The sequence below is a fragment of the Siphateles boraxobius genome, unplaced genomic scaffold, assembly GCF_051911475.1.
Source record: "Siphateles boraxobius isolate OS27281-9 unplaced genomic scaffold, OSU_SipBor_1 52, whole genome shotgun sequence".
Classification (NCBI taxonomy): domain Eukaryota; kingdom Metazoa; phylum Chordata; class Actinopteri; order Cypriniformes; family Leuciscidae; genus Siphateles; species Siphateles boraxobius.
Genome location: NW_027509164.1, coordinates 320,747 through 348,541, shown reverse-complemented (window position 1 = coordinate 348,541; position 27,795 = coordinate 320,747). Strand labels below are relative to the sequence as shown.

Genomic DNA, 27,795 nt, shown 5'->3' with positions numbered 1-27,795 from the left:
AAGGCAAGTGCAACAAGAAATAACATGATTTTAATTATATCTCTGTAGTCCCTTGGTTGCTTTTAAATGTCACACACCCTTTTAACCATACTGCTCATGGCTCTCACTATCTCCACAATCAATGTGAGAAGTGTGAAGAGCAATATACGAGCACAGAGTGTGTTATCCTTTTTAAAATCTTTTAAGTCAGATGTGTTTTTATTGCAAGAATGTGGTCTGCCTTTTTTAACAAATTACAGGAAGTGGGAGGAGATTTGGACCCCAGGACTTTCCATCTGGAGTGGGTCCAATTTTAACAAAAATGACGGTGTTGCTATTTTAATAAAAAATCCCCATGTTTTGGTGAAGGGCAGCACTGTGGTGAGGGATGGGCGGGCAATTTTAGCTAATCTGACTTTTTTAGGTAAGGATTTTAACATTTTAAATGTGTATGGTTTTACAGGCAAAAAAAACAGGTATGAGCTTTTAGAAGACCTGCAGCCCCACATGCTCGGGAGGGCTCCCCTAGTGGTAGCAGGGGATTTTAATTGTGTTTTATCAAGACAGGATAGAAAGAGGGTAGGAGAGGATTTTAAGGTCGACAAGACATCGGTTTTATTACAAAATATAGTCAAAGATTTTAAGTTAGTTGACTGCTTTAAAACAATGCATCAAAGAGAGGAGGGCTTCACCTGGTTCAGTGGTGATGGCGCCAGAGCCTCTCGAATTGACTATGTTTTTACAAGGGACTGCCCGCCGACCGATGCTACATTGAGCCCCCTCTTCTTTTCTGATCACATGATGCTCTCCTGCACCCTTTCACTACCCACGGGTGTGACCGTAGGGGGAGGGCTGTGGAAGCTGAACTGTTCCCTATTGGAGGACGAGGAAGTGGTTAGTGAGTATAGGGAGCAGTTCAGCCAATGGCAGACCCTCCAAGACTTTTTCGACTCACGTGCACAGTGGTGGGAGATGGTGAAACAAAGGACAGGACGGTTTTTTAAACAAATTGGAAAAGAAAAAAAGAATAAAGAAAAAAGACGCATGATGGGGCTGCAAAAAAGACTGCAGAGATATTTTAACCTTTTAAACAGTGGATTGGATTTTACAGAAGAAATTAAAGAAGTAAAGAAAGAAATGTCAGATTTGTCCGAAACAAAGACTAAAGGTGTCATTTTAAGATGTAAGGAGAGAGAAATAGAAGAAGGGGAAAAGTGTACTAGATATTTTTTTAAAAAGACAATAACACGGGGAGGGTCAATTAATACTTTAAAAACTTTTACAGGTGGGGAGGTAAATACAACAGATCTGATTTTAGGGGAAATTGAAAGTTTTTACAATAATTTATACAGCACTAAAGAGGTACACAATGGCATCTTAGAGGAAGTTTTAGGGTTTTTAGACAAAAAGGTAAAGAGTCCAGATGTGCTTTTATCCCAAGATTTTACTCTTTTAGAAATGCACAAAGCGCTAAAAGGTTTTAAAAAGGGGAAGTCCCCAGGCTTGGATGGACTCCCCTTTGAGTTTTATCTGACTTTCTGGGACATTTTAGCACACGACTTATTGACAGTTTTTAAAGAACTTGAGACTCTTGACAGACTTCCAGACAGCTTTAGAGTAGGGATAGTTACATTACTATACAAAAAAGGGGACAAGACTGACCTGAGAAACTGGCGACCAATCACTCTTTTAAATTATGATTGTAAACTTTTTAGTAAGATTTTAGCTACACGTATGTCGACTGTTTTAGAGGACGTAATCCACCTGGATCAAGCATGCGCTGTGCCCGGCAGGAAGATCACGGACAGCCTGGTACTGATCAGAGACGCCATCTGTTTTGCGAGAGACAGAAACATTCGGCTAGTAGTCCTAAATTTAGATTTCGAAAAAGCCTTTGATCGCGTCTCGCACCAGTACCTGTTCCAGGTACTGGAAAAAATGGGTTTTCCTGGGAGGTTTATAGCCTGGGTGGGACTGCTGTACAACGAGCTGTCTAGCAGAATTTTGGTTAACGGGCATTTATCCAAAGCTGTAAATCTCTACAGCGGCGTCCGTCAGGGGTGTCCTTTATCTCCCCTTCTGTATGTGGCTTGTATTGAGCCACTGGCACAAATCTTGAGAAGGGATAAATGGATTAAAGGACTAGACATCCCAGGGACTGGTGGACTGACGGCGACCTGTGTTTTATATATGGATGACGTGACCCTTTTAGCGACTGACCTTTTATCAGTACGAAGAGCAATGGACTTGACTGACTGGTACGGTCGGGCCTCGGGCGCCAAGCTCAATAGGAGTAAGTCCGAGGCCCAGCTCTTCGGGCCGTGGGGGAACGTAGACACAGCTGGATTAGATTTGGATTTTAAAGACAATGATTTGAAAATTTTAGGTGTAAAATTTGACAGAGAGGGTGGAGGACAAGGAAACTGGACTGACATGTTAGGGAAAGTCAGGCAAAGACTGGGCTTTTGGGGACTGAGACAATTGACGTTTGAAGGCAAGATTTTAATTTTTAAAGCAGTGATTTTACCACTGATTTTACTTGTCTGTTCTGTTTTTAGTCCCCCAAGACGATTCCTGGCCAACCTGGAGAGGGCGGTATTTTATTTCCTGTGGGGGTCCAAGTGGGAACGACTAAAGAGGGAGGTCGTCAAAAAGAAAAAAGAAAATGGAGGGAAAGGCCTCCCAGACCCCCACCTGTTTTTAGGCAGCCGCTTTGCCGCCCTCCACATCCAGTACGCACTGACCCCATCCAGAGAACACAAGACAGCAGCCATGACCCGATTCTGGATGGGGTCATACCTAAGAACTTTGAAAATTTTACCCATTGATCTTAAAAGTCCAGTGTCTTTTAATTTGTCAAAAGAGCATAGTTTTATTAAGAAATTTTTAAAGAAATACCTTTTAGAGACAAATGATGCCACTGTTTTAACTAATCACAAATCTCTTATCTCTCTTGTGCAGGATCGAGAATCGGTGAGCCCGGTTCCAGGCCTCACACTAGGTGAGGCCAAAGATGTTTGGAGGAACACAGCCCACCCAGCTCTCCAGAACAGGCTTAAAGACTTGTCGTGGATGGTGGCCCATGAGATCCTCCCGGTCAGGGCGGTTATGCACTCCAGAGGCATGGCCAAAAACTCCACCTGCCCACGGTCCGGATGTGGTTCCCCGGAGACCGTTCGACATCTGCTCTGGGAGTGCGGTGCTGCGCGGGACCTGTGGGCCAAGACCGGCCCCCTGTTTTTCCCGTGCCTGCCAGCGGGTGGGGCCCAGGTGGACTACAAGCTCGCCATCCTGGGGGTGGGTCAGGGCTTGAAGCTGACACAACCAAAATTTTCCTCGCTCTGGCTCACCCTAAACGTGATCAAGGATGCCATCTGGCTCACCAGAAATCTGCTGGTGGGGAAACGCGTGACGGTCCCCCTCCACGCGTGCGAGCAGAAAATAAGATCAACGCTGCAGGGTGGGCTTCACGTCGTTATTCGGATGGGGGGGCCGGGGTCACACGTAGAAGGTCCCGGCCGCCACCGACCCTGGCCGCCCGTAGATGCACCCTCACCACACCGGCTACGGGAACAGCGGGCCAGCGGGCCGGAGGAGAGGGGATCTCCGCTGGGCACCAGAAGCGGGGAGTCTGGGGCCTGTTCTGGAGACCTGGAGTGAATGGACAATCTTGATAGGGACTCACCCTCGATCCTGTACAAGAGATGTTTTATTTGGCATGTTTTATTGTTCTATTGTTTTTATGTTTTATTCCTATTTATTTTAATCCATTTACGTTTCCTTTAAAACAACACAAATATTAACATACATGGACTTTTACACAACACACAATCAATAATTGATTTTTAACTATAAATTGTGTCCTTTTATTTGTTTGTTTAGTTGTTTTAAGATGTGTAAATAAATACTTGATTTAAAAAAAAAAAAAAAAATGTAAATGGAAAACATGGAATGAAAACTTGTGACAATAAAACTTTTTCGAAAAAAAAATCTGTTCTTATCAGTTTAATATCTGATACGTGCCCTACCCGGGCACCATATATTAAATTGATTTTTGGAACTGGGAGATGGAACAGGGGCTTGCTCCGTCCACTCCACGCATCGACCCGGTATTGTAGTACTTCTGGGAACGGTGCACCCCCAAAAACTGTGTTCAATGAAAGAGATGTTTTAGTCTTGTGTGGCAGCAGGTGTTAATGGAAGTAACGTATATTGCTGTGTATGGGTGCTTTAAAGGTGTTGTAGGTGATCATATGCTATACAGGTAATGGTGGTGTGAGAGGGAAAAAAAAACAACAACTCTGTTCTTATCTCGTTTAACATCTGATTCGTCCACTATCCGGTGACCGCGTATGAAATTGATTTTTGGCTCATGGATCCGGAGCATGAAAACAACATCATCCACAACAACAACAGCAAAAGAGCCCGACTCTGCAGGTTTTTGATGTCTCTCTCTTATCTCTTGGAGTTTTTACGAATGAGCTGATGAGTTGAATCAGGTGTGTGTTTGATTGTCCGACCGTTGGTGAGGATTGCGGAGAGGGACACGGTGCCTCTGACGGGAGGCCTGGGAATTCATACTTACCTGGCAGGGGAGACACCATGATCAGGAAGGTGGTTCACCCAGGGCGAGGCTCGGCCATTGCACTCCGGTTGTGCTGACCCCTGCGAATTCCCCAAATGTGGGAATCTCGACTGCATAATTTATGGTAGTGGGGGACTGCGTTCGCGCTCTCCCCTGGACACACTGGTTAAAAGAGCAGATTGTTCGAGTTCCTCTTCTTCTGGTAGTTAACGACCTAGGAAGTCCAGAGAATTGAACTGCAGTGGTTGATCGAGAGATGTAAAACTCTCAACCTAGGACCAGTCTGCAAAAGTAGGGCTGTTTTTTAGTATTTTTTTTCATCATTCTTCAAATAATCTCCATTATTCAACCAGCGCTTTGATTGGCAGCAGTGGTCCTAGAAGCAAAGTTGTTCCGAATGAGGAGTTCTATCATGTGGTATGAATACCTTGTGCATGTGTGAAAAATCACCTGACATACAGTCGCCTATGGCCGTATTCATGTTGTTGTTTTTACTGTTTACAGCGCCACCAGGTGGCCAGTCGCCACATCCCTTTTCACCTGAGCACAGGCTGAGCCCGTGCACAGGTGTACCGACTTGGGTGTAATTGTCTCATTCCGTTGGAGAGTTATGGCCATTTAAGTAAAGCCCGCCTCGCCCACTCCCAACGTTTTGGCGTCCCGTCGCCAACGTGAATCGAAATTCCGACTTTTTTCCCCATCGCTGTCGGCAATCAGACTCCAGGGAATCTTTCTGCACCGGTTTGGGTCAGATCGGGCGAAAGACCTAGGACTAGTGTGCAAAAGTAGCTTTTTCACAAAATCCCAAATACCCGAAAATATCGCCAGCGCAACCATCGAATCCGAGGCCTGCGTCTTGTTCGGCCCGAGCCAAGGATTCCGGTGATGTAAGACACTTGGGTCTGCGACGGACGCTTCAGGAGTTACGAGGCATTTCGTACTTCTGATCGCTGCAGCGCCACCTTGGGGCCGATTGGGCCGAGCCTTGGTGATGTTGTAGACCGGGCGGGTACTACCATCCCTCAAGAGTTTCAAGTCTCTACGACGTACGCTTTGGTCTGCCCGCTCACTTTTAGGGCAGAATGTTTGTTGGTCCAAAATCCCAGGTTGCACTCCAAAGTGTCGTGTTGTGCGCTCTGCTGTGATCCATTTTCGGTGTCAACAGTCAAGCTGAGCTTGTATTGCTGTGAGCTGAGCTTGTTTGTTGGCGACCTTTAGACCCTCTCGCCACGGCCCAGGTGGGCGTGGCCTTTGACGGCTCCCCCGCCTCTGCGTCATTGTGTCATCGCTTCTCGGCCTTTTGGCTAAGATCAAGTGTCTGGTCACTGGTTGAGACAGCGATCGCCTCTTGGAGGTTTCTTGGCTCAAGATCACCCTGTATCCTGAGCCATACAACTTTTAGGAGGTACATTGATCCAGTTGCTTTTACTTCTGTACTGTATTAAGGTAAGATTTTTTATCTATTTATTTATTTATTGTTAATTGAATTATTATTTATTTGTATTTTATTTTATTGTTTATTTTTAGGCTGTTGGTGCCTCCAACATGTCGGCTGCCCGTGCCGGCGTGCGGAGGCACCACAGCGTGCGTTTTAGTTTTTTAGAAAAAGATGGAAAGAAGTTGGAAATGTCCAGACTAGATTTTTCTAGGAAACTGATGCAGAAATGTTTAGGGTTTACCCCCGTGGATTTGAATTGCATTCTGACCCTGCCTTTTAACAAAGGCTTTGATGTGAGTTTTAAGAATGCAGCACTGTTAAATGACTTCTGGCAACTCTTTGACACACATAAGACCCAGTTCTCCATGTTTAAAGTGGAGAAACTAACTGATAACACACAAAAAGTGGTTATTGTTAGGATGTTCAATGAGACTGTAAATGGAGAAGATGTTTGTACATGGTTGGGAAGATTTTGCACTGTGAGGGGCCAGGCTATGAAGGTTTATGATGAAGGCGGTATTTGGAATTGTGCCTGGAGGGTCCCCATTAAGCAATGGGAAGACCCCCAGGGCTTCCAAGGTCTGAGGCATTTGCCACAAATGATAGTTCTGGGAGAAAACAGGGGCTACATCCACTATCAGGGGATGCCCAAACTCTGCAGGCGATGTGGGGAGTTGGGGCACCTTGTTGAAGCATGCCAGAAAGTCTTTTGTAACAAGTGTAGAGAAATTGGACACTCTTTTGACGAATGTCCCAATGGCAGAAGGTGTAATCTTTGTGGAGACTTTTCCCATCTCTACAGAGATTGCCCCAAATCGTTTGCCAACAAAGTTAAAGCACACAAAATGGCGGTTGAGGAGAGAGTGCAACAGGATAACGAGGAGGCGGAGCCAGATTCAAATCTCCCGCCAAACCCTGTGATTGGTGGAGAGAAAGCAGATGACAGAGGTAACGAAGGGGTGGAGCAAAGGAGTGAAGTAAAACAAGGTGAGGAAGATCAAATGGAAGGGACAGATGAAGACAACACAGAGGTAAGTGAAAATGCAGGGGAGGATACAGACGAGTTACAAACAAAAAGTCAATTAAGTGAGCAACTCCCCTGTGCTCAATCGATAAATAAAAAGAGAGCGGCACATTCCCCTCTCTTGAAAGAAACCGATAAAGATAAAATAGGAAGATTCTCTGACTCCTCCTCGTCAGACGACCTGAATAGATTATTCCCAAGTCATACAGCAAATGAGATTTCTTTCTTATCGATTGAGCTGAAATCATCCACACCCAGGAGCTCACCCTGTGATTCAGAAGGGAAAGAAACTCATTCCCCTGCCTCCCCTTTGGTGGGAACGCAGGAAGAGTTTGTTTTACAAGGAAATCTGTTTTTTAATGGATAGTTGTTTTTAAATTTTTTAAAATGTTGTATCTGTCTTCTTTTATACTCATTTTAATGCTCACGACCATCACTATCTCCACTTTAAACGTGAGAAGTGTGATGTCACAAATGAGAGCACAAACAGTTTTAAATTTTTTAAGTACACAACCCTCTGATGTCTTTTTACTACAGGAATGTGCCTTACCCTTTTTAAAAGACTACAAGAAGTGGGAAGACCAATGGCAGCAAGGACCCTCCTTATGGAGTGGTTCAAATCAAAATAAAGCAGACGGAGTAGCCATCCTGATAAAAAACACACAAATATTGGTGAAAGGGAGCACAATATTAAGAGACGGACGGGCCCTTTTAGCCAATTTGACTTTTTTAGGGAGGGATTTTAATGTTTTAAACTTTTACGGGAACACAGAAAAAAATGACAGATACAGCCTTTTAATAGATATGCAGTTCCACTTACTAGGAAAGACTCCTTTAATTTTCGCAGGAGATTTTAATTGTGTTTTACAGAGGAAAGATAGGAAAGGGGCAGGGGAGGATTTTAAAAAGGACAAGACTACAGTTTTACTGCAAAATATAATAAAAGATTTTAGACTGACTGACGTTTTCAAATCCATGCATCCCAACAATGTGGGCCACACCTGGTTCAGTGGTGATGGCACCAGAGCTTCCCGCATTGATTATATTTTTACCAGAGACTGGTCTTTATTGGATGCCAGATTAACCCCACTTTTCTTTTCTGATCACACTATGCTATCTTGCACCCTATCACTTCCTCCCGGTTTGACAACAGGTAGAGGTCTGTGGAAGCTAAACTGCTCCCTGTTGGAAGACCTGGAGATAGTAAAAGAATACAGGGAGCAGTACAGCAATTGGCAGACCCTACAAGACTTCTATGATTCAAGAGCACAGTGGTGGGAGGTGGTGAAGGGAAAGACCAAGACTTTTTTTAGATGGGCAGGGAAAAAGAAAAAAGGAAAAGAATATAGACAAATGGTGGGACTGCAAAAGAGGCTACAACGCTACTTTCATCTTTTTAATCAGGGGTTCGACTTTAAGGATGAAATAAAAGACGTCAAAAAGGAAATGTCTGAATTGGCAGAAGTTAAAAGTAGAGGAATTATTCTGAGAAGTAAAGAAAAGGAAATAGAGCAGGGAGAGAAATGTACACGATACTTTTTTAAGAAAATACTTAATAGAGGTGGAGCAATGGTGAAATTGAGAAACAAAGAAAGAGAAATGATGACAGACACAAATGGTATTTTAACAGTAGTAGAAAGTTTTTATGAGGAACTCTATGGAAAAAAGGTAATTGATGATGGTATTTTAAATGAAACACTAACCTTTATAGAGAAAACTGTAAAAGATAGTGCAGGTCTGACAAATGATTTTAACCTCCTTGAGATGGACAAAAGCTTAAAAAATTTTAAAAAGGGGAAATCCCCTGGAGATGACGGACTCCCTCTAGAATTTTATCTGACCTTTTGGGACATTTTAAGACAAGACTTACTGGCTGTTTTTAATGACTTTGATAACCTCGACCGACTTCCAGACAGTTTTAGAATGGGTATAATGACACTTTTACACAAAAAAGACGACAAGACAGATTTAAAAAACTGGCGTCCTATAACCCTTTTAAACTTTGACTGTAAACTTTTTAGTAAACTTTTATCAACACGAATGTCAAGAGTTTTAGCAGAATTGATCAACCCGGATCAAGCCTGCGCCGTCCCTGGGAGAAAGATCACGGACAGCCTCGTACTGATAAGAGATGCCATCTGTTATGCGAGAGACAGAAATATTCGGCTGATAGTTTTAAACCTAGATTTTGAAAAAGCATTTGACAGAGTCTCGCACCATTACTTGTTTCAAGTATTGGGGAAAATGGGCTTTCCTGGGAGATTCTTAGCTTGGGTGGGATTGCTGTACAGGGACATATCCAGCAGAATCCTAGTTAATGGGAACCTTTCAAAAGCGATAGATATACGCAGCGGTGTCCGTCAGGGCTGTCCGTTATCTCCTCTCCTGTATGTGGCTTGCATCGAACCCCTAGCGCAGGTCTTGAGAACGGACAAGTGGATAACGGGACTGACCATACCCGGGACCGGAGGACTGACTGCAAAGACTGTTTTATATATGGATGATGTTAACCTTTTATGCACTGACGTTTTATCAATACAGAGGACCATGGACTTGACAGACTGGTTTGGGAAAGCGTCTGGAGCTAGACTGAACAGAGAAAAGACCCAGGCACAGTTCTATGGCCCATGGGAACCTAGCAAGACTGTTGGACTGGACATCACTATTAAAAAGACAGACTTAAAAATACTGGGCATAAAATTTGACAGAGACGGGGGAGGGAGTGGAAATTGGCATGATGTGATGGGAAAAGTGAGGAAAAAATTGGGGTTCTGGGGACTGAGACAGCTGACAGTTGAAGGGAAGGTTTTAATTCTAAAAGCGGTGATTTTACCACTGTTCTTATTGTTATGTTATGTTTTTTTCCCCCCTAGATTCTTTCTTGTATCTCTGGACCGGTCCATGTTTTATTTCCTGTGGGGGTCCAAGTGGGAGAGGCTAAAAAGAGGAATTATGAAGAAAGCACCAAAAAATGGAGGAAAAGGCGTACCGGACCCTGACTTGTTTTTAGGAGCCAAATACACTGCACTACACCTAAAGTATGCCCTGACCCCATCCAGACAAGACAAAACAGCAGCCATGGCCCGGTTCTGGGTGGGGTCTTTTTTAAGATCCATCAATATTTTACCAACAGACTTGACAACACCACTTGCATTTGACCAACCCCCTGCATACACTCATATAAAAAAGTTTTTAAAGAATTTTAATTTGGAAAAAGAAAGAGTGACTGTTTTAACCAACCACCGCTCTATCCTCTCCCTTGTGCAGGAACGGGAACAAGTGTGTCCAGTGCGCGGGCTCACTCTAGGTGAAGCCCAAAAGGTTTGGCGAAATGTATCCCACTCAGCTCTTCATAACCGACACCGAGACCTGGCTTGGATGGCTGCCCATGAGATCCTCCCGGTCAGGGCCGTGATGCACTCCCGAGGCATGTCAGAGAATCCCATCTGCCCGCGGCCCGGGTGTGGCGCGCCCGAGACCGTGAGGCACGCCCTCTGGGAGTGCAGTTCTGTGAGGGACCTGTGGGCAACAGCTGGCCCCCAGCAATTCCCGTACCTGCCAGTAGGGGGGGTCCCAGACTACCCTATGGGGAGAGGAGGGGTGAGCCAAGATGAAACACCAGCTAAAACACCATCAAAGCTATGGCTCACCATCCTCTGTATCAAAGACGCCATTTGGACCTCCAGAAACCTACTGGTAGGGAAGCGCATGCAGGTGTCCCTCCACGCCACCATCCAGCTGGCTAAGTCAAGGCTGCAGGATTACACCGCATGTCGCCATTCGGATGTGGGGGTCAGAGCTTCACAGGAAAAGGTCCCCATAGCCACGAGCCCTGACTGCCCGTAGATGCCCCCCAACATCTTAGGTGGAGCAGCGGCGCCTCGGTTCAAGAGGATCTCCTCCGGGCCCAGAAGGGTTGGGTCCTTGGGACTGGTTCTGAAGAGCTGAGTGGAGGTTTAAAATGGTTATAAGGACATACCCACTCCTGTACAATGGAAGAGAGAGCTTTTAAACTCTGTTTTTTTTTTTATTTTATTTTTTTTATTGTTTTATCTGTATATTTATTCTATTTATTACCTTTTTTATTCATACCTTACTTAATTTTTTATTTTTAACAGAATGCTTTTCTTTTACTTAAAAAAAGTATATGTACTGTATATGTATATATGTATACGTGTATGTATTTATATATATATGTGTGTGTATGTGTATGTATATATATATATATATATATATATATATATGTACATGGGCAAATGGAACTGTTTTATCGCTTCAAAAACAAAAGAACAAAGAACAAAAAAGCATGTGAACATTCTGTAAAAATGATATGATGTATAAATGAATGAAATGGCACAATAAAAATATGTCAAAAGAAAAAAATCTGTTCTTATCAGTTTAATATCTGATACGTGCCCTACCCGGGCACCATATATTAAATTGATTTTTGGAACTGGGAGATGGAACAGGGGCTTGCTCCGTCCACTCCACGCATCGACCCGGTATTGTAGTACTTCTGGGAACGGTGCACCCCCAAAAACTGTGTTCAATGAAAGAGATGTTTTAGTCTTGTGTGGCAGCAGGTGTTAATGGAAGTAACGTATATTGCTGTGTATGGGTGCTTTAAAGGTGTTGTATGTGATCATATGCTATACAGGTAATGGTGGTGTGAGAGGGAAAAAAAAAAAAAACTCTGTTCTTATCTCGTTTAACATCTGATTCGTCCACTATCCGGTGACCGCGTATGAAATTGATTTTTGGCTCATGGATCCGGAGCATGAAAACAACATCATCCACAACAACAACAGCAAAAGAGCCCGACTCTGCAGGTTTTTGATGTCTCTCTCTTATCTCTTGGAGTTTTTGCGAATGAGCTGATGAGTTGAATCAGGTGTGTGTTTGATTGTCCGACCGTTGGTGAGGATTGCGGAGAGGGACACGGTGCCTCTGACGGGAGGCCTGGGAATTCATACTTACCTGGCAGGGGAGACACCATGATCAGGAAGGTGGTTCACCCAGGGCGAGGCTCGGCCATTGCACTCCGGTTGTGCTGACCCCTGCGAATTCCCCAAATGTGGGAATCTCGACTGCATAATTTATGGTAGTGGGGGACTGCGTTCGCGCTCTCCCCTGGACACACTGGTTAAAAGAGCAGATTGTTCGAGTTCCTCTTCTTCTGGTAGTTAACGACCTAGGAAGTCCAGAGAATTGAACTGCAGTGGTTGATCGAGAGATGTAAAACTCTCAACCTAGGACCAGTCTGCAAAAGTAGGGCTGTTTTTTTAGTTTTTTTTTTCATCATTCTTCAAATAATCTCCATTATTCAACCAGCGCTTTGATTGGCAGCAGTGGTCCTAGAAGCAAAGTTGTTCCGAATGAGGAGTTCTATCATGTGGTATGAATACCTTGTGCATGTGTGAAAAATCACCTGACATACAGTCGCCTATGGCCGTATTCATGTTGTTGTTTTTACTGTTTACAGCGCCACCAAGTGGCCAGTCGCCACATCCCTTTTCACCTGAGCACAGGCTGAGCCCGTGCACAGGTGTACCGACTTGGGTGTAATTGTCTCATTCCGTTGGAGAGTTATGGCCATTTAAGTAAAGCCCGCCTCGCCCACTCCCAACGTTTTGGCGTCCCGTCGCCAACGTGAATCGAAATTCCGACTTTTTTCCCCATCGCTGTCGGCAATCAGACTCCAGGGAATCTTTCTGCACCGGTTTGGGTCAGATCGGGCGAAAGACCTAGGACTAGTGTGCAAAAGTAGCTTTTTCACAAAATCCCAAATACCCGAAAATCTCGCCAGCGCAACCATTGAATCCGAGGCCTGCGTCTTGTTCGGCCCGAGCCAAGGATTCCAGTGATGTAAGACACTTGGGTCTGCGACGGACGGTTCAGGAGTTACGAGGCATTTCGTACTTCTGATCGCTGCAGCGCCACCTTGGGGCCGATTGGGCCGAGCCTTGGTGATGTTGTAGACCGGGCGGGTACTACCATCCCTCAAGAGTTTCAAGTCTCTACGACGTACGCTTTGGTCTGCCCGCTCACTTTTAGGGCAGAATGTTTGTTGGTCCAAAATCCCAGGTTGCACTCCAAAGTGTCGTGTTGTGCGCTCTGCTGTGATCCATTTTCGGTGTCAACAGTCAAGCTGAGCTTGTATTGCTGTGAGCTGAGCTTGTTTGTTGGCGACCTTTAGACCCTCTCGCCACGGCCCAGGTGGGCGTGGCCTTTGACCGCTCCCCCGCCTCTGCGTCATTGTGTCATCGCTTCTCGGCCTTTTGGCTAAGATCAAGTGTAGTATCTGTTCTTATCAGTTTAATATCTGATACGTGCCCTACCCGGGCACCATATATTAAATTGATTTTTGGAACTGGGAGATGGAACAGGGGCTTGCTCCGTCCACTCCACGCATCGACCCGGTATTGTAGTACTTCTGGGAACGGTGCACCCCCAAAAACTGTGTTCAATGAAAGAGATGTTTTAGTCTTGTGTGGCAGCAGGTGTTAATGGAAGTAACGTATATTGCTGTGTATGTGTGCTTTAAAGGTGTTGTAGGTGATCATATGCTATACAGGTAATGGTGGTGTGAGAGGGAAAAAAAAACAACAACTCTGTTCTTATCTCGTTTAACATCTGATTCGTCCACTATCCGGTGACCGCGTATGAAATTGATTTTTGGCTCATGGATCCGGAGCATGAAAACAACATCATCCACAACAACAACAGCAAAAGAGCCCGACTCTGCAGGTTTTTGATGTCTCTCTCTTATCTCTTGGAGTTTTTACGAATGAGCTGATGAGTTGAATCAGGTGTATGTTTGATTGTCCGACCGTTGGTGAGGATTGCGGAGAGGGACACGGTGCCTCTGATGGGAGGCCTGGGAATTCATACTTACCTGGCAGGGGAAACACCATGATCAGGAAGGTGGTTCACCCAGGGCGAGGCTCGGCCATTGCACTCCGGTTGTGCTGACCCCTGCGAATTCCCCAAATGTGGGAATCTCGACTGCATAATTTATGGTAGTGGGGGACTGCGTTCGCACTCTCCCCTGGACACACTGGTTAAAAGAGCAGATTGTTCGAGTTCCTCTTCTTCTGGTAGTTAACGACCTAGGAAGTCCAGAGAATTGAACTGCAGTGGTTGATCGAGAGATGTAAAACTCTCAACCTAGGACCAGTCTGCAAAAGTAGGGCTGTTTTTTTAGTTTTTTTTTTCATCATTCTTCAAATAATCTCCATTATTCAACCAGCGCTTTGATTGGCAGCAGTGGTCCTAGAAGCAAAGTTGTTCCGAATGAGGACTTCTATCATGTGGTATGAATACCTTGTGCATGTGTGAAAAATCACCTGACATACAGTCGCCTATGGCCGTATTCATGTTGTTGTTTTTACTGTTTACAGCGCCACCAAGTGGCCAGTCGCCACATCCCTTTTCACCTGAGCACAGGCTGAGCCCGTGCACAGGTGTACCGACTTGGGTGTAATTGTCTCATTCCGTTGGAGAGTTATGGCCATTTAAGTAAAGCCCGCCTCGCCCACTCCCAACGTTTTGGCGTCCCGTCGCCAACGTGAATCGAAATTCCGACTTTTTTCCCCATCGCTGTCGGCAATCAGACTCCAGGGAATCTTTCTGCACCGGTTTGGGTCAGATCGGGCGAAAGACCTAGGACTAGTGTGCAAAAGTAGCTTTTTCACAAAATCCCAAATACCCGAAAATCTCGCCAGCGCAACCATTGAATCCGAGGCCTGCGTCTTGTTCGGCCCGAGCCAAGGATTCCAGTGATGTAAGACACTTGGGTCTGCGACGGACGGTTCAGGAGTTACGAGGCATTTCGTACTTCTGATCGCTGCAGCGCCACCTTGGGGCCGATTGGGCCGAGCCTTGGTGATGTTGTAGACCGGGCGGGTACTACCATCCCTCAAGAGTTTCAAGTCTCTACGACGTACGCTTTGGTCTGCCCGCTCACTTTTAGGGCAGAATGTTTGTTGGTCCAAAATCCCAGGTTGCACTCCAAAGTGTCGTGTTGTGCGCTCTGCTGTGATCCATTTTCGGTGTCAACAGTCAAGCTGAGCTTGTATTGCTGTGAGCTGAGCTTGTTTGTTGGCGACCTTTAGACCCTCTCGCCACGGCCCAGGTGGGCGTGGCCTTTGACGGCTCCCCCGCCTCTGCGTCATTGTGTCATCGCTTCTCGGCCTTTTGGCTAAGATCAAGTGTCTGGTCCTAGGGTAGAGACAGCGATCGCCTCTTGGAGGTTTTTCCGGCTTGGGTCCTTCAGTGACTTGAGCCCCAAACTTTAGAGAGGTACATTGATCCAGCTGCTTTTATTCCGGTTCTGTTTTAAGGTAAGACCTTTTTATCTATTTATTTATTATTTATTTATTTATTGTTTTTTAAAGTTTTAGGCTGTTGGTGTCTCCACCATGTCGGCTGCCCGTGCCGGCATGAGGAGGCACCACAGCGTGCGTTTTTTATTCAAAGAAGTTGAGGGGAAGCTCCTGGGGATGTCACGTCTTGACTTCTCCAGGAAGCTGATCCAAAAAACTCTAAATTTTAAACCTGATGATCTGAATTGCATCGTGACTCTGCCCCTGAACAAAGGATTTGATGTTAGTTTTAGAGCGGTTTCCCACCTGAATGATTTCTGGCACAGATTTGAAGTAGCTAAATCCCAGCTGTCCATGTTTACTGTTGAAAAGCTCTCTGACAACACACTTAAAACTGTGATTGTTAGAATGTTTAATGAGACAGTGACTGGGGAGGACATTTGTGTCTGGCTGGGCAGATTTTGCACAGTTCGAAGCCAGCCAGTCAAGGTTTTAGATGAGGATGGTATTTGGACATGCTCCTGGCGAATTCCCATTAAACAATGGGAAGACGCTGGGGGCTACCAGGGCCTGAAGCATCTGCCTTCTATGATTGTGTTGGGTGAGAACAGAGGCTACATTCACTACCAGGGTATGCCCAAATTATGTAGAAAATGTGGAAAGTTTGGGCACTTAGCTGAAGCATGCCAGGAAATGATATGTGGGAAATGCAGAGAAATTGGTCATACTTTTGAAGAGTGTACCAATGGCAGGCGGTGCAACCTCTGTGGGGAGTCATCCCATCTCTACAGAGATTGCCCTAAAAGTTTTGCCAACAAACTGAAAGGCAACAAAATGGCCGCCCCACATGTGGAACAAACAAAAGAGCAAAGGAAGGAGGAGGCGGTCCCTGAGGTTTTGGCGGGAAATTCTATTTCCCAGCCAGCCTCAGGGAGTGGGCAGGAGGAAGGAAGTGGGGCGGCCACAGGGGCGGAGTCAAGTTTTAACAGCGAACAGAGTGAGGAAGCCGTTCCCCAACAAGAGAGAAGTGAAAACAAAATGGAGGAGGAGGAGGAGGATGCAACGGCTTCCTCACTCTACACCGTATCGGAGGTTAGTGTGGTGGATAGTGGGGGTGAATCCGAGGGTTCACTCCCCAATGCTCAGGTGCAAAAAAGGTCTGCGAGATCTCCTCTGCTTCAAACAGAGGAGAAAAGGCTGCGGGCATCGCATCGGCTAGATAGTTCCTCTTCGTTAGATCTAGACCGTATGTGGCCCGCAGAATCTCCCAATGAAGTCTCCTTTTTGCACGTTAAGCTTAGAACATCGTCACCGAAGGAGCCACAAGAGGTTCTCTCTGTGGACTCTGAGGCGGCGAGCATTTGCCCTCCTGATCCCAGTTTTTCTGGGGAAAAGGAGAAGCAAGTGCTACATGACATAACATGATTTTAATGTAACTTTCTGCAGTCTTTTGGTTTTATCCTTCTATTAATGCTTGTATTTTTAACCATACTGCTCATGGCCCTCACTATCTCTACAATCAATGTGAGAAGTGTGAGGTCTACTTTGCGAGCACAGAGTGTGTTATCCTTTTTAAAAACTTTTAAGTCAGATGTGTTTTTATTGCAAGAATGTGGTTTGCCCTTTTTAACAAATTACAGGAAGTGGGAGGAGATTTGGACCCCAGGATTTTCCATTTGGAGTGGGTCCAATTTTAACAAAAATGACGGTGTTGCTATTTTAATAAAAAATCCCCATGTTTTGGTGAAGGGCAGCACTGTGGTGAGGGACGGGCGGGCAATTTTAGCAAATCTGACTTTTTTAGGTAAGGATCTTAACATTTTAAATATGTATGGTTTTACTGAAAAAAATAACAGGTATGAGCTTTTAGAAGACTTGCAACCCCACATGCTAGGCAGGGCTCCCCTAGTGGTAGCAGGGGATTTTAATTGTGTATTATCAAAAAAGGACAGAAGGAGGGTAGGAGAGGATTTTAAGGTCGACAAGACATCGGTTTTATTACAAAATATAGTCAAAGATTTTAAGTTAGTTGACTGTTTTAAAACAATGCATCAAAGAGAGGAAGGCTTCACCTGGTTCAGTGGTGACGGTGCCAGAGCCTCTCGAATTGACTATATTTTTACCAGGGACCTCCCGCCGACCGATGCTACATTGACCCCCCTCTTTTTTTCCGACCACATGATGCTGTCTTGCACTCTTTCACTCCCCACGGGTGTGACTGCAGGGGGAGGGCTGTGGAAGCTGAACTGTTCCCTATTAGAGGACGAGGAAGTGGTTAGTGAGTATAGGGAGCAGTTCAGCCAATGGCAGACCCTCCAGGACTTTTACGACTCACGTGCACAGTGGTGGGAGATGGTGAAACAAAGGACAGGACGGTTTTTTAAACAAATTGGAAAAGAAAAAAAGAATAAAGAAAAAAGACGCATGATGGGGTTGCAAAAAAGACTGCAGAGATATTTTAACCTTTTAAACAATGGATTGGATTTTACAAATGAAATAAAAGAAGTAAAGAAAGAAATGTCAGATCTGTCTGAAACAAAGAGCAAAGGTGTCATTTTAAGATGTAGAGAAAGGGAGTTAGAGGAAGGAGAGAAGTGTACCAGGTATTTTTTTAAAAAGACAATAGCTCGGGGAGGGTCGATCAATATTTTAAAAACTTTTAGAGGGGGGGAAGTAAATACAACTGACCTGATTTTAGGGGAAATTGAAAGTTTTTACAGTAATTTATACGGCACTAAAGAGGTACACAATGGCATCTTAGAGGAAGTTTTAGGGTTTTTAGATGAAAAAGTTAAGAGTCCAGATGTGCTTTTATCCCAGGATTTTAATCTTTTAGAATTGGAAAAAGCTTTAAAGGGTTTTAAGAAGGGGAAGTCCCCGGGCATGGACGGACTCCCCTTTGAGTTTTATCTGACTTTCTGGGACATTTTAGCACATGACTTACTTACAGTTTTTAAAGAATTTGAGACTCTTGACAGACTTCCAGACAGCTTTAGAGTAGGGATAGTTACATTACTGTACAAAAAAGGAGACAAGACTGACTTGAGAAACTGGCGACCAATCACTCTTTTAAATTATGATTGCAAACTTTTTAGTAAGATTTTAGCTACACGCATGTCGACTGTTTTAGAGGACGTAATCCACCTGGATCAAGCTTGCGCTGTGCCCGGCAGGAAGATCACGGACAGCCTGGTACTGATCAGAGACGCCATCTGTTATGCGAGAGACAGAAACATTAGGCTTGTAGTCCTAAATTTAGACTTTGAAAAAGCTTTTGATCGGGTCTCGCACCAGTACCTCCTTCAGGTACTGCAAAAAATGGGCTTTCCAGAGAGGTTTATAGCTTGGGTGGGACTGCTGTATGAGGGCTTAAGCAGCAAATTTCTTGCAAATGGGCATCTTTCCAAAGCTGTAAATATCCACAGCGGTGTCCGTCAGGGGTGTCCTTTATCTCCCCTTCTGTATGTGGCTTGTATTGAGCCACTGGCACAGATCTTGAGAAGGGATAAATGGATTAAAGGACTAGATATCCCAGGAACTGGTGGACTGACGGCGACCTGCGTTTTATATATGGATGACGTGACCCTTTTAGCGACTGACTTTTTATCAGTACGAAGAGCAATGGACTTGACTGACTGGTACGGTCGGGCCTCGGGCGCCAAGCTTAACAGGAGTAAGTCCGAGGCCCTGCTCTTCGGGCCGTGGGGCGACGTGGACACAGGAGGACTAGATTTGGATTTTAAAGAAAAGGATTTGAAAATTTTAGGAGTAAAATTTGACAGGGAGGGTGGAGGACCAGGAAACTGGACTGACATGTTAGGGAAAGTCAGACAAAGACTGGGCTTTTGGGGACTAAGACAACTGACGTTAGAAGGCAAGATTTTAATTTTTAAAGCAGTGATTTTACCACTAATTTTACTTGTCTGTTCTGTTTTTAGTCCCCCAAGACGATTCCTGGCTAAGTTGGAGAGGGCGGTATTTTATTTCCTGTGGGGGTCCAAGTGGGAACGAATCAAGAGGGAGGTCGTTAAAAAGAAAAAAGAGAATGGCGGGAAAGGCCTCCCAGACCCCCACCTGTTTTTAGGCAGCCGCTTTGCCGCCCTCCACATCCAGTACGCACTGACCCCATCCAGAGAACACAAGACAGCAGCCATGACCCGATTCTGGATGGGGTCATACCTAAGAAGTTTGAAAATTTTACCCATTGATCTTAAAAGTCCAGTGTCTTTTAATTTGTCAAAAGAGCATAGTTTTATTAAGAAATTTTTAAAGAAATATCTTTTAGAAACAAATGATGCCACTGTTTTAACTAATCACAAGTCTCTCGTCTCTCTTGTGCAGGATCGAGAATCGGTGAGTCCAGTTCCAGGCCTCACACTAGGTGAGGCCAAAGACGTTTGGAGGAACGCAGCCCACCCAGCTCTCCAGAACAGGCTTAAGGACCTGTCGTGGATGGTGGCTCATGAGATCCTCCCGGTCAGGGCGGTCATGCACTCCAGAGGCATGGCCAAAAACTCCACCTGCCCACGGTCCGGATGTGGTTCCCCGGAGACCGTTCAACATCTGCTCTGGGAGTGCGGCGCTGCGCGGGACCTGTGGGCCAAGACAGGCCCCCTGTTTTTCCCGTGCCTGCCAGCGGGTGGGGCCCAGGTGGACTATAAGCTCGCCATCCTGGGGGTGGGTCAGGGCTTGAAGGAGTTGACACCACCAACGTTTGCCTCGCTCTGGCTCACCCTCAACCACATCAAGGATGCCATCTGGGTCACCAGAAACCTGCTGGTGGGGAAACGCGTGACGGTCCCCCTCCACGCGTGCGAGCAGAGGATAACATCAACGCTGCAGGGTGGGCCGCACGTCGTTATTCGGATGGGGGGGCCGAGGTCACACGGAGAAGGTCCCGGCCGCCACCGTACCTGGCCGCCCGTAGATGCACCCTCACCACTCTGGCTACGGGAACAGCGGGCCAGCGGGCCGGAGGAGAGGGGATCTCCGCTGGGCACTGGAAGCGAGGAGTCTGGGGCCTGTTCTGGAGACCTGGAGTGAATGGACATTCTTGATAGGGACTCACCCTCGATCCTGTACAAGAGATGTTTTATTTGGCATATTTTATTGTTTTATTGTTTTATATTTGCATTCCTATTTTATTTTAATCCATTTTACCTTTACTTTAAAACAACACACAACATACATGGACTTTTACACAACACATCAACATAACTGATTTTTAACTGTAACTTATGTCCTTTTTGTTGTTTTAAGATATGTGCAAAAATGTGATTTTATAAGGAAAAAATGGATATTGAAAGAATGGAATGAAACAATGTGACAATAAACTTTTTTCGAAAGAAAAAATCTGTTCTTATCAGTTTAATATCTGATACGTGCCCTACCCGGGCACCATATATTAAATTGATTTTTGGAACTGGGAGATGGAAGAGGGGCTTGCTCCGTCCACTCCACGCATCGACCCGGTATTGCAGTACTTCTGGGAACGGTGCACCCCCAAAAACTGTGTTCAATGAAAGAGATGTTTTAGTCTTGTGTGGCAGCAGGTGTTAATGGAAGTAACGTATATTGCTGTGTATGGGTGCTTTAAAGGTGTTGTAGGTGATCATATGCTATACAGGTAATGGTGGTGTGAGAGGGAAAAAAAAACAACAACTCTGTTCTTATCTCGTTTAACATCTGATTCGTCCACTATCCGGTGACCGCGTATGAAATTGATTTTTGGCTCATGGATCCGGAGCATGAAAACAACATCATCCACAACAACAACAGCAAAAGAGCCCGACTCTGCAGGTTTTTGATGTCTCTCTCTTATCTCTTGGAGTTTTTACGAATGAGCTGATGAGTTGAATCAGGTGTGTGTTTGATTGTCCGACCGTTGGTGAGGATTGCGGAGAGGGACACGGTGCCTCTGACGGGAGGCCTGGGAATTCATACTTACCTGGCAGGGGAGACACCATGATCAGGAAGGTGGTTCACCCAGGGCGAGGCTCGGCCATTGCACTCCGGTTGTGCTGACCCCTGCGAATTCCCCAAATGTGGGAATCTCGACTGCATAATTTATGGTAGTGGGGGACTGCGTTCGCGCTCTCCCCTGGACACACTGGTTAAAAGAGCAGATTGTTCGAGTTCCTCTTCTTCTGGTAGTTAACGACCTAGGAAGTCCAGAGAATTGAACTGCAGTGGTTGATCGAGAGATGTAAAACTCTCAACCTAGGACCAGTCTGCAAAAGTAGGGCTGTTTTTTAGTTTATTTTTTTCATCATTCTTCAAATAATCTCCATTATTCAACCAGCGCTTTTATTGGCAGTAGTGGTCCTAGAAGCAAAGTTGTTCCGAATGAGGAGTTCTATCATGTGGTATGAATACCTTATGCATGTGTGAAAAATCACCTGACATACAGTCGCCTATGGCCGTATTCATGTTGTTGTTTTTACTGTTTACAGCGCCACCAAGTGGCCAGTCGCCACATCCCTTTTCACCTGAGCACAGGCTGAGCCCGTGCACAGGTGTACCGACTTGGGTGTAATTGTCTCATTCCGTTGGAGAGTTATGGCCATTTAAGTAAAGCCCGCCTCGCCCACTCCCAACGTTTTGGCGTCCCGTCGCCAACGTGAATCGAAATTCCGACTTTTTTCCCCATCGCTGTCGGCAATCAGACTCCAGGGAATCTTTCTGCACCGGTTTGGGTCAGATCGGGCGAAAGACCTAGGACTAGTGTGCAAAAGTAGCTTTTTCACAAAATCCCAAATACCCGAAAATCTCCCCAGCGCAACCATCGAATCCGAGGCCTGCGTCTTGTTCGGCCCGAGCCAAGGATTCCGGTGATGTAAGACACTTGGGTCTGCGACGGACGGTTCAGGAGTTACGAGGCATTTCGTACTTCTGATCGCTGCAGCGCCACCTTGGGGCCGAGCCTTGGTGATGTTGTAGACCGGGCGGGTACTACCATCCCTCAAGAGTTTCAAGTCTCTACGACGTACGCTTTGGTCTGCCCGCTCACTTTTAGGGCAGAATGTTTGTTGGTCCAAAATCCCAGGTTGCACTCCAAAGTGTCGTGTTGTGCGCTCTGCTGTGATCCATTTTCGGTGTCAACAGTCAAGCTGAGCTTGTATTGCTGTGAGCTGAGCTTGTTTGTTGGCGACCTTTAGACCCTCTCGCCACGGCCCAGGTGGGCGTGGCCTTTGACGGCTCCCCCGCCTCTGCGTCATTGTGTCATCGCTTCTCGGCCTTTTGGCTAAGATCAAGTGTAGTATCTGTTCTTATCAGTTTAATATCTGATACGTGCCCTACCCGGGCACCATATATTAAATTGATTTTTGGAACTGGGAGATGGAAGAGGGGCTTGCTCCGTCCACTCCACGCATCGACCCGGTATTGCAGTACTTCTGGGAACGGTGCACCCCCAAAAACTGTGTTCAATGAAAGAGATGTTTTAGTCTTGTGTGGCAGCAGGTGTTAATGGAAGTAACGTATATTGCTGTGTATGGGTGCTTTAAAGGTGTTGTAGGTGATCATATGCTATACAGGTAATGGTGGTGTGAGAGGGAAAAAAAAACAACAACTCTGTTCTTATCTCGTTTAACATCTGATTCGTCCACTATCCGGTGACCGCGTATGAAATTGATTTTTGGCTCATGGATCCGGAGCATGAAAACAACATCATCCACAACAACAACAGCAAAAGAGCCCGACTCTGCAGGTTTTTGATGTCTCTCTCTTATCTCTTGGAGTTTTTACGAATGAGCTGATGAGTTGAATCAGGTGTGTGTTTGATTGTCCGACCGTTGGTGAGGATTGCGGAGAGGGACACGGTGGCTCTGACGGGAGGCCTGGGAATTCATACTTACCTGGCAGGGGAGACACCATGATCAGGAAGGTGGTTCACCCAGGGCGAGGCTCGGCCATTGCACTCCGGTTGTGCTGACCCCTGCGAATTCCCCAAATGTGGGAATCTCGACTGCATAATTTATGGTAGTGGGGGACTGCGTTCGCGCTCTCCCCTGGACACACTGGTTAAAAGAGCAGATTGTTCGAGTTCCTCTTCTTCTGGTAGTTAACGACCTAGGAAGTCCAGAGAATTGAACTGCAGTGGTTGATCGAGAGATGTAAAACTCTCAACCTAGGACCAGTCTGCAAAAGTAGGGCTGTTTTTTAGTTTATTTTTTTCATCATTCTTCAAATAATCTCCATTATTCAACCAGCGCTTTTATTGGCAGTAGTGGTCCTAGAAGCAAAGTTGTTCCGAATGAGGAGTTCTATCATGTGGTATGAATACCTTGTGCATGTGTGAAAAATCACCTGACATACAGTCGCCTATGGCCGTATTCATGTTGTTGTTTTTACTGTTTACAGCGCCACCAAGTGGCCAGTCGCCACATCCCTTTTCACCTGAGCACAGGCTGAGCCCGTGCACAGGTGTACCGACTTGGGTGTAATTGTCTCATTCCGTTGGAGAGTTATGGCCATTTAAGTAAAGCCCGCCTCGCCCACTCCCAACGTTTTGGCGTCCCGTCGCCAACGTGAATCGAAATTCCGACTTTTTTCCCCATCGCTGTCGGCAATCAGACTCCAGGGAATCTTTCTGCACCGGTTTGGGTCAGATCGGGCGAAAGACCTAGGACTAGTGTGCAAAAGTAGCTTTTTCACAAAATCCCAAATACCCGAAAATCTCCCCAGCGCAACCATCGAATCCGAGGCCTGCGTCTTGTTCGGCCCGAGCCAAGGATTCCGGTGATGTAAGACACTTGGGTCTGCGACGGACGGTTCAGGAGTTACGAGGCATTTCGTACTTCTGATCGCTGCAGCGCCACCTTGGGGCCGAGCCTTGGTGATGTTGTAGACCGGGCGGGTACTACCATCCCTCAAGAGTTTCAAGTCTCTACGACGTACGCTTTGGTCTGCCCGCTCACTTTTAGGGCAGAATGTTTGTTGGTCCAAAATCCCAGGTTGCACTCCAAAGTGTCGTGTTGTGCGCTCTGCTGTGATCCATTTTCGGTGTCAACAGTCAAGCTGAGCTTGTATTGCTGTGAGCTGAGCTTGTTTGTTGGCGACCTTTAGACCCTCTCGCCACGGCCCAGGTGGGCGTGGCCTTTGACGGCTCCCCCGCCTCTGCGTCATTGTGTCATCGCTTCTCGGCCTTTTGGCTAAGATCAAGTGTAGTATCTGTTCTTATCAGTTTAATATCTGATACGTGCCGTACCCGGGCACCATATATTAAATTGATTTTTGGAACTGGGAGATGGAAGAGGGGCTTGCTCCGTCCACTCCACGCATCGACCCGGTATTGCAGTACTTCTGGGAACGGTGCACCCCCAAAAACTGTGTTCAATGAAAGAGATGTTTTAGTCTTGTGTGGCAGCAGGTGTTAATGGAAGTAACGTATATTGCTGTGTATGGGTGCTTTAAAGGTGTTGTAGGTGATCATATGCTATACAGGTAATGGTGGTGTGAGAGGGAAAAAAAAACAACAACTCTGTTCTTATCTCGTTTAACATCTGATTCGTCCACTATCCGGTGACCGCGTATGAAATTGATTTTTGGCTCATGGATCCGGAGCATGAAAACAACATCATCCACAACAACAACAGCAAAAGAGCCCGACTCTGCAGGTTTTTGATGTCTCTCTCTTATCTCTTGGAGTTTTTACGAATGAGCTGATGAGTTGAATCAGGTGTGTGTTTGATTGTCCGACCGTTGGTGAGGATTGCGGAGAGGGACACGGTTCCTCTGACGGGAGGCCTGGGAATTCATACTTACCTGGCAGGGGAGACACCATGATCAGGAAGGTGGTTCACCCAGGGCGAGGCTCGGCCATTGCACTCCGGTTGTGCTGACCCCTGCGAATTCCCCAAATGTGGGAATCTCGACTGCATAATTTATGGTAGTGGGGGACTGCGTTCGCGCTCTCCCCTGGACACACTGGTTAAAAGAGCAGATTGTTCGAGTTCCTCTTCTTCTGGTAGTTAACGACCTAGGAAGTCCAGAGAATTGAACTGCAGTGGTTGATCGAGAGATGTAAAACTCTCAACCTAGGACCAGTCTGCAAAAGTAGGGCTGTTTTTTAGTTTATTTTTTTCATCATTCTTCAAATAATCTCCATTATTCAACCAGCGCTTTTATTGGCAGTAGTGGTCCTAGAAGCAAAGTTGTTCCGAATGAGGAGTTCTATCATGTGGTATGAATACCTTGTGCATGTGTGAAAAATCACCTGACATACAGTCGCCTATGGCCGTATTCATGTTGTTGTTTTTACTGTTTACAGCGCCAACAAGTGGCCAGTCGCCACATCCCTTTTCACCTGAGCACAGGCTGAGCCCGTGCACAGGTGTACCGACTTGGGTGTAATTGTCTCATTCCGTTGGAGAGTTATGGCCATTTAAGTAAAGCCCGCCTCGCCCACTCCCAACGTTTTGGCATCCCGTCGCCAACGTGAATCGAAATTCCGACTTTTTTCCCCATCGCTGTCGGCAATCAGACTCCAGGGAATCTTTCTGCACCGGTTTGGGTCAGATCGGGCGAAAGACCTAGGACTAGTGTGCAAGAGTAGCTTTTTCACAAAATCCCAAATACCCGAAAATCTCGCCAGCGCAACCATCGAATCCGAGGCCTGCGTCTTGTTCGGCCCGAGCCAAGGATTCCGGTGATGTAAGACACTTGGGTCTGCGACGGACGGTTCAGGAGTTACGAGGCATTTCGTACTTCTGATCGCTGCAGCGCCACCTTGGGGCCGATTGGGCCGAGCCTTGGTGATGTTGTAGACCGGGCGGGTACTACCATCCCTCAAGAGTTTCAAGTCTCTACGACGTACGCTTTGGTCTGCCCGCTCACTTTTAGGGCAGAATGTTTGTTGGTCCAAAATCCCAGGTTGCACTCCAAAGTGTCGTGTTGTGCGCTCTGCTGTGATCCATTTTCGGTGTCAACAGTCAAGCTGAGCTTGTATTGCTGTGAGCTGAGCTTGTTTGCTGGCGACCTTTAGACCCTCTCGCCACGGCCCAGGTGGGCGTGGCCTTTGACGGCTCCCCCGCCTCTGCGTCATTGTGTCATCGCTTCTCGGCCTTTTGGCTAAGATCAAGTGTCTGGTCCTAGGGTAGAGACAGCGATCGCCTCTTGGAGGTTTTTCCGGCTTGGGTCCTTCAGTGACTTGAGCCCCAAACTTTTGAGAGGTACATTGATCCAGCTGCTTTTATTCCGGTTCTGTTTTAAGGTAAGACCTTTTTATCTATTTATTTATTTATTTATTGTTTTTTAAAGTTTTAGGCTGTTGGTGTCTCCACCATGTCGGCTGCCCGTGCCGGCATGAGGAGGCACCACAGCGTGCGTTTTTTATTCAAAGAAGTTGAGGGGAAGCTCCTGGGGATGTCACGTCTTGACTTCTCCAGGAAGCTGATCCAAAAAACTCTAAATTTTAAACCTGATGATCTGAATTGCATCGTGACTCTGCCCCTGAACAAAGGATTTGATGTTAGTTTTAGAGCGGTTTCCCACCTGAATGATTTCTGGCACAGATTTGAAGTAGCTAAATCCCAGCTGTCCATGTTTACTGTTGAAAAGCTCTCTGACAACACACTTAAAACTGTGATTGTTAGAATGTTTAATGAGACAGTGACTGGGGAGGACATTTGTGTCTGGCTGGGCAGATTTTGCACAGTTCGAAGCCAGCCAGTCAAGGTTTTAGATGAGGATGGTATTTGGACATGCTCCTGGCGAATTCCCATTAAACAATGGGAAGACGCTGGGGGCTACCAGGGCCTGAAGCATCTGCCTTCTATGATTGTGTTGGGTGAGAACAGAGGCTACATTCACTACCAGGGTATGCCCAAATTATGTAGAAAATGTGGAAAGTTTGGGCACTTAGCTGAAGCATGCCAGGAAATGATATGTGGGAAATGCAGAGAAATTGGTCATACTTTTGAAGAGTGTACCAATGGCAGGCGGTGCAACCTCTGTGGGGAGTCATCCCATCTCTACAGAGATTGCCCTAAAAGTTTTGCCAACAAACTGAAAGGCAACAAAATGGCCGCCCCACATGTGGAACAAACAAAAGAGCAAAGGAAGGAGGAGGCGGTCCCTGAGGTTTTGGCGGGAAATTCTATTTCCCAGCCAGCCTCAGGGAGTGGGCAGGAGGAAGGAAGTGGGGCGGCCACAGGGGCGGAGTCAAGTTTTAACAGCGAACAGAGTGAGGAAGCCGTTCCCCAACAAGAGAGAAGTGAAAACAAAATGGAGGAGGAGGAGGAGGATGCAACGGCTTCCTCACTCTACACCGTATCGGAGGTTAGTGTGGTGGATAGTGGGGGTGAATCCGAGGGTTCACTCCCCAATGCTCAGGTGCAAAAAAGGTCTGCGAGATCTCCTCTGCTTCAAACAGAGGAGAAAAGGCTGCGGGCATCGCATCGGCTAGATAGTTCCTCTTCGTTAGATCTAGACCGTATGTGGCCCG

At 46.2% G+C, this 27,795-nt stretch overlaps 10 non-coding genes and 2 pseudogenes across 10 annotated transcripts; all 12 read left to right on the top strand.

Annotated features, from left to right (window-relative positions):
* The first annotated feature begins 3,948 nt into the window (after window positions 1-3,948).
* LOC143713768 (U2 spliceosomal RNA) lies at window positions 3,949-4,122 on the top strand (annotated as a pseudogene).
* Window positions 4,123-4,556: 434 nt separating this feature from the next.
* LOC143713586 (U1 spliceosomal RNA) lies at window positions 4,557-4,720 on the top strand. Its single transcript, XR_013195142.1, has one exon. It is a non-coding gene; the product is annotated as a U1 spliceosomal RNA (small nuclear RNA).
* Window positions 4,721-11,376: 6,656 nt separating this feature from the next.
* On the top strand, window positions 11,377-11,562 carry LOC143713780 (U2 spliceosomal RNA). Its single transcript, XR_013195280.1, has one exon. It is a non-coding gene; the product is annotated as a U2 spliceosomal RNA (small nuclear RNA).
* Window positions 11,563-11,995: 433 nt separating this feature from the next.
* Window positions 11,996-12,159, top strand: LOC143713583 (U1 spliceosomal RNA). The gene has a single exon (XR_013195140.1). It is a non-coding gene; the product is annotated as a U1 spliceosomal RNA (small nuclear RNA).
* Window positions 12,160-13,288: 1,129 nt separating this feature from the next.
* Window positions 13,289-13,479, top strand: LOC143713704 (U2 spliceosomal RNA). Its single transcript, XR_013195254.1, has one exon. It is a non-coding gene; the product is annotated as a U2 spliceosomal RNA (small nuclear RNA).
* Window positions 13,480-13,913: 434 nt separating this feature from the next.
* LOC143713644 (U1 spliceosomal RNA) lies at window positions 13,914-14,077 on the top strand. Its single transcript, XR_013195199.1, has one exon. It is a non-coding gene; the product is annotated as a U1 spliceosomal RNA (small nuclear RNA).
* A 6,601-nt stretch (window positions 14,078-20,678) lies between these two features.
* LOC143713764 (U2 spliceosomal RNA) lies at window positions 20,679-20,855 on the top strand (annotated as a pseudogene).
* A 434-nt stretch (window positions 20,856-21,289) lies between these two features.
* On the top strand, window positions 21,290-21,453 carry LOC143713582 (U1 spliceosomal RNA). Its single transcript, XR_013195139.1, has one exon. It is a non-coding gene; the product is annotated as a U1 spliceosomal RNA (small nuclear RNA).
* Window positions 21,454-22,573: 1,120 nt separating this feature from the next.
* Window positions 22,574-22,764, top strand: LOC143713684 (U2 spliceosomal RNA). The gene has a single exon (XR_013195234.1). It is a non-coding gene; the product is annotated as a U2 spliceosomal RNA (small nuclear RNA).
* A 434-nt stretch (window positions 22,765-23,198) lies between these two features.
* On the top strand, window positions 23,199-23,362 carry LOC143713581 (U1 spliceosomal RNA). Its single transcript, XR_013195138.1, has one exon. It is a non-coding gene; the product is annotated as a U1 spliceosomal RNA (small nuclear RNA).
* Window positions 23,363-24,482: 1,120 nt separating this feature from the next.
* LOC143713710 (U2 spliceosomal RNA) lies at window positions 24,483-24,673 on the top strand. Its single transcript, XR_013195262.1, has one exon. It is a non-coding gene; the product is annotated as a U2 spliceosomal RNA (small nuclear RNA).
* Window positions 24,674-25,107: 434 nt separating this feature from the next.
* Window positions 25,108-25,271, top strand: LOC143713580 (U1 spliceosomal RNA). Its single transcript, XR_013195137.1, has one exon. It is a non-coding gene; the product is annotated as a U1 spliceosomal RNA (small nuclear RNA).
* The last annotated feature ends 2,524 nt before the right edge of the window (window positions 25,272-27,795 follow it).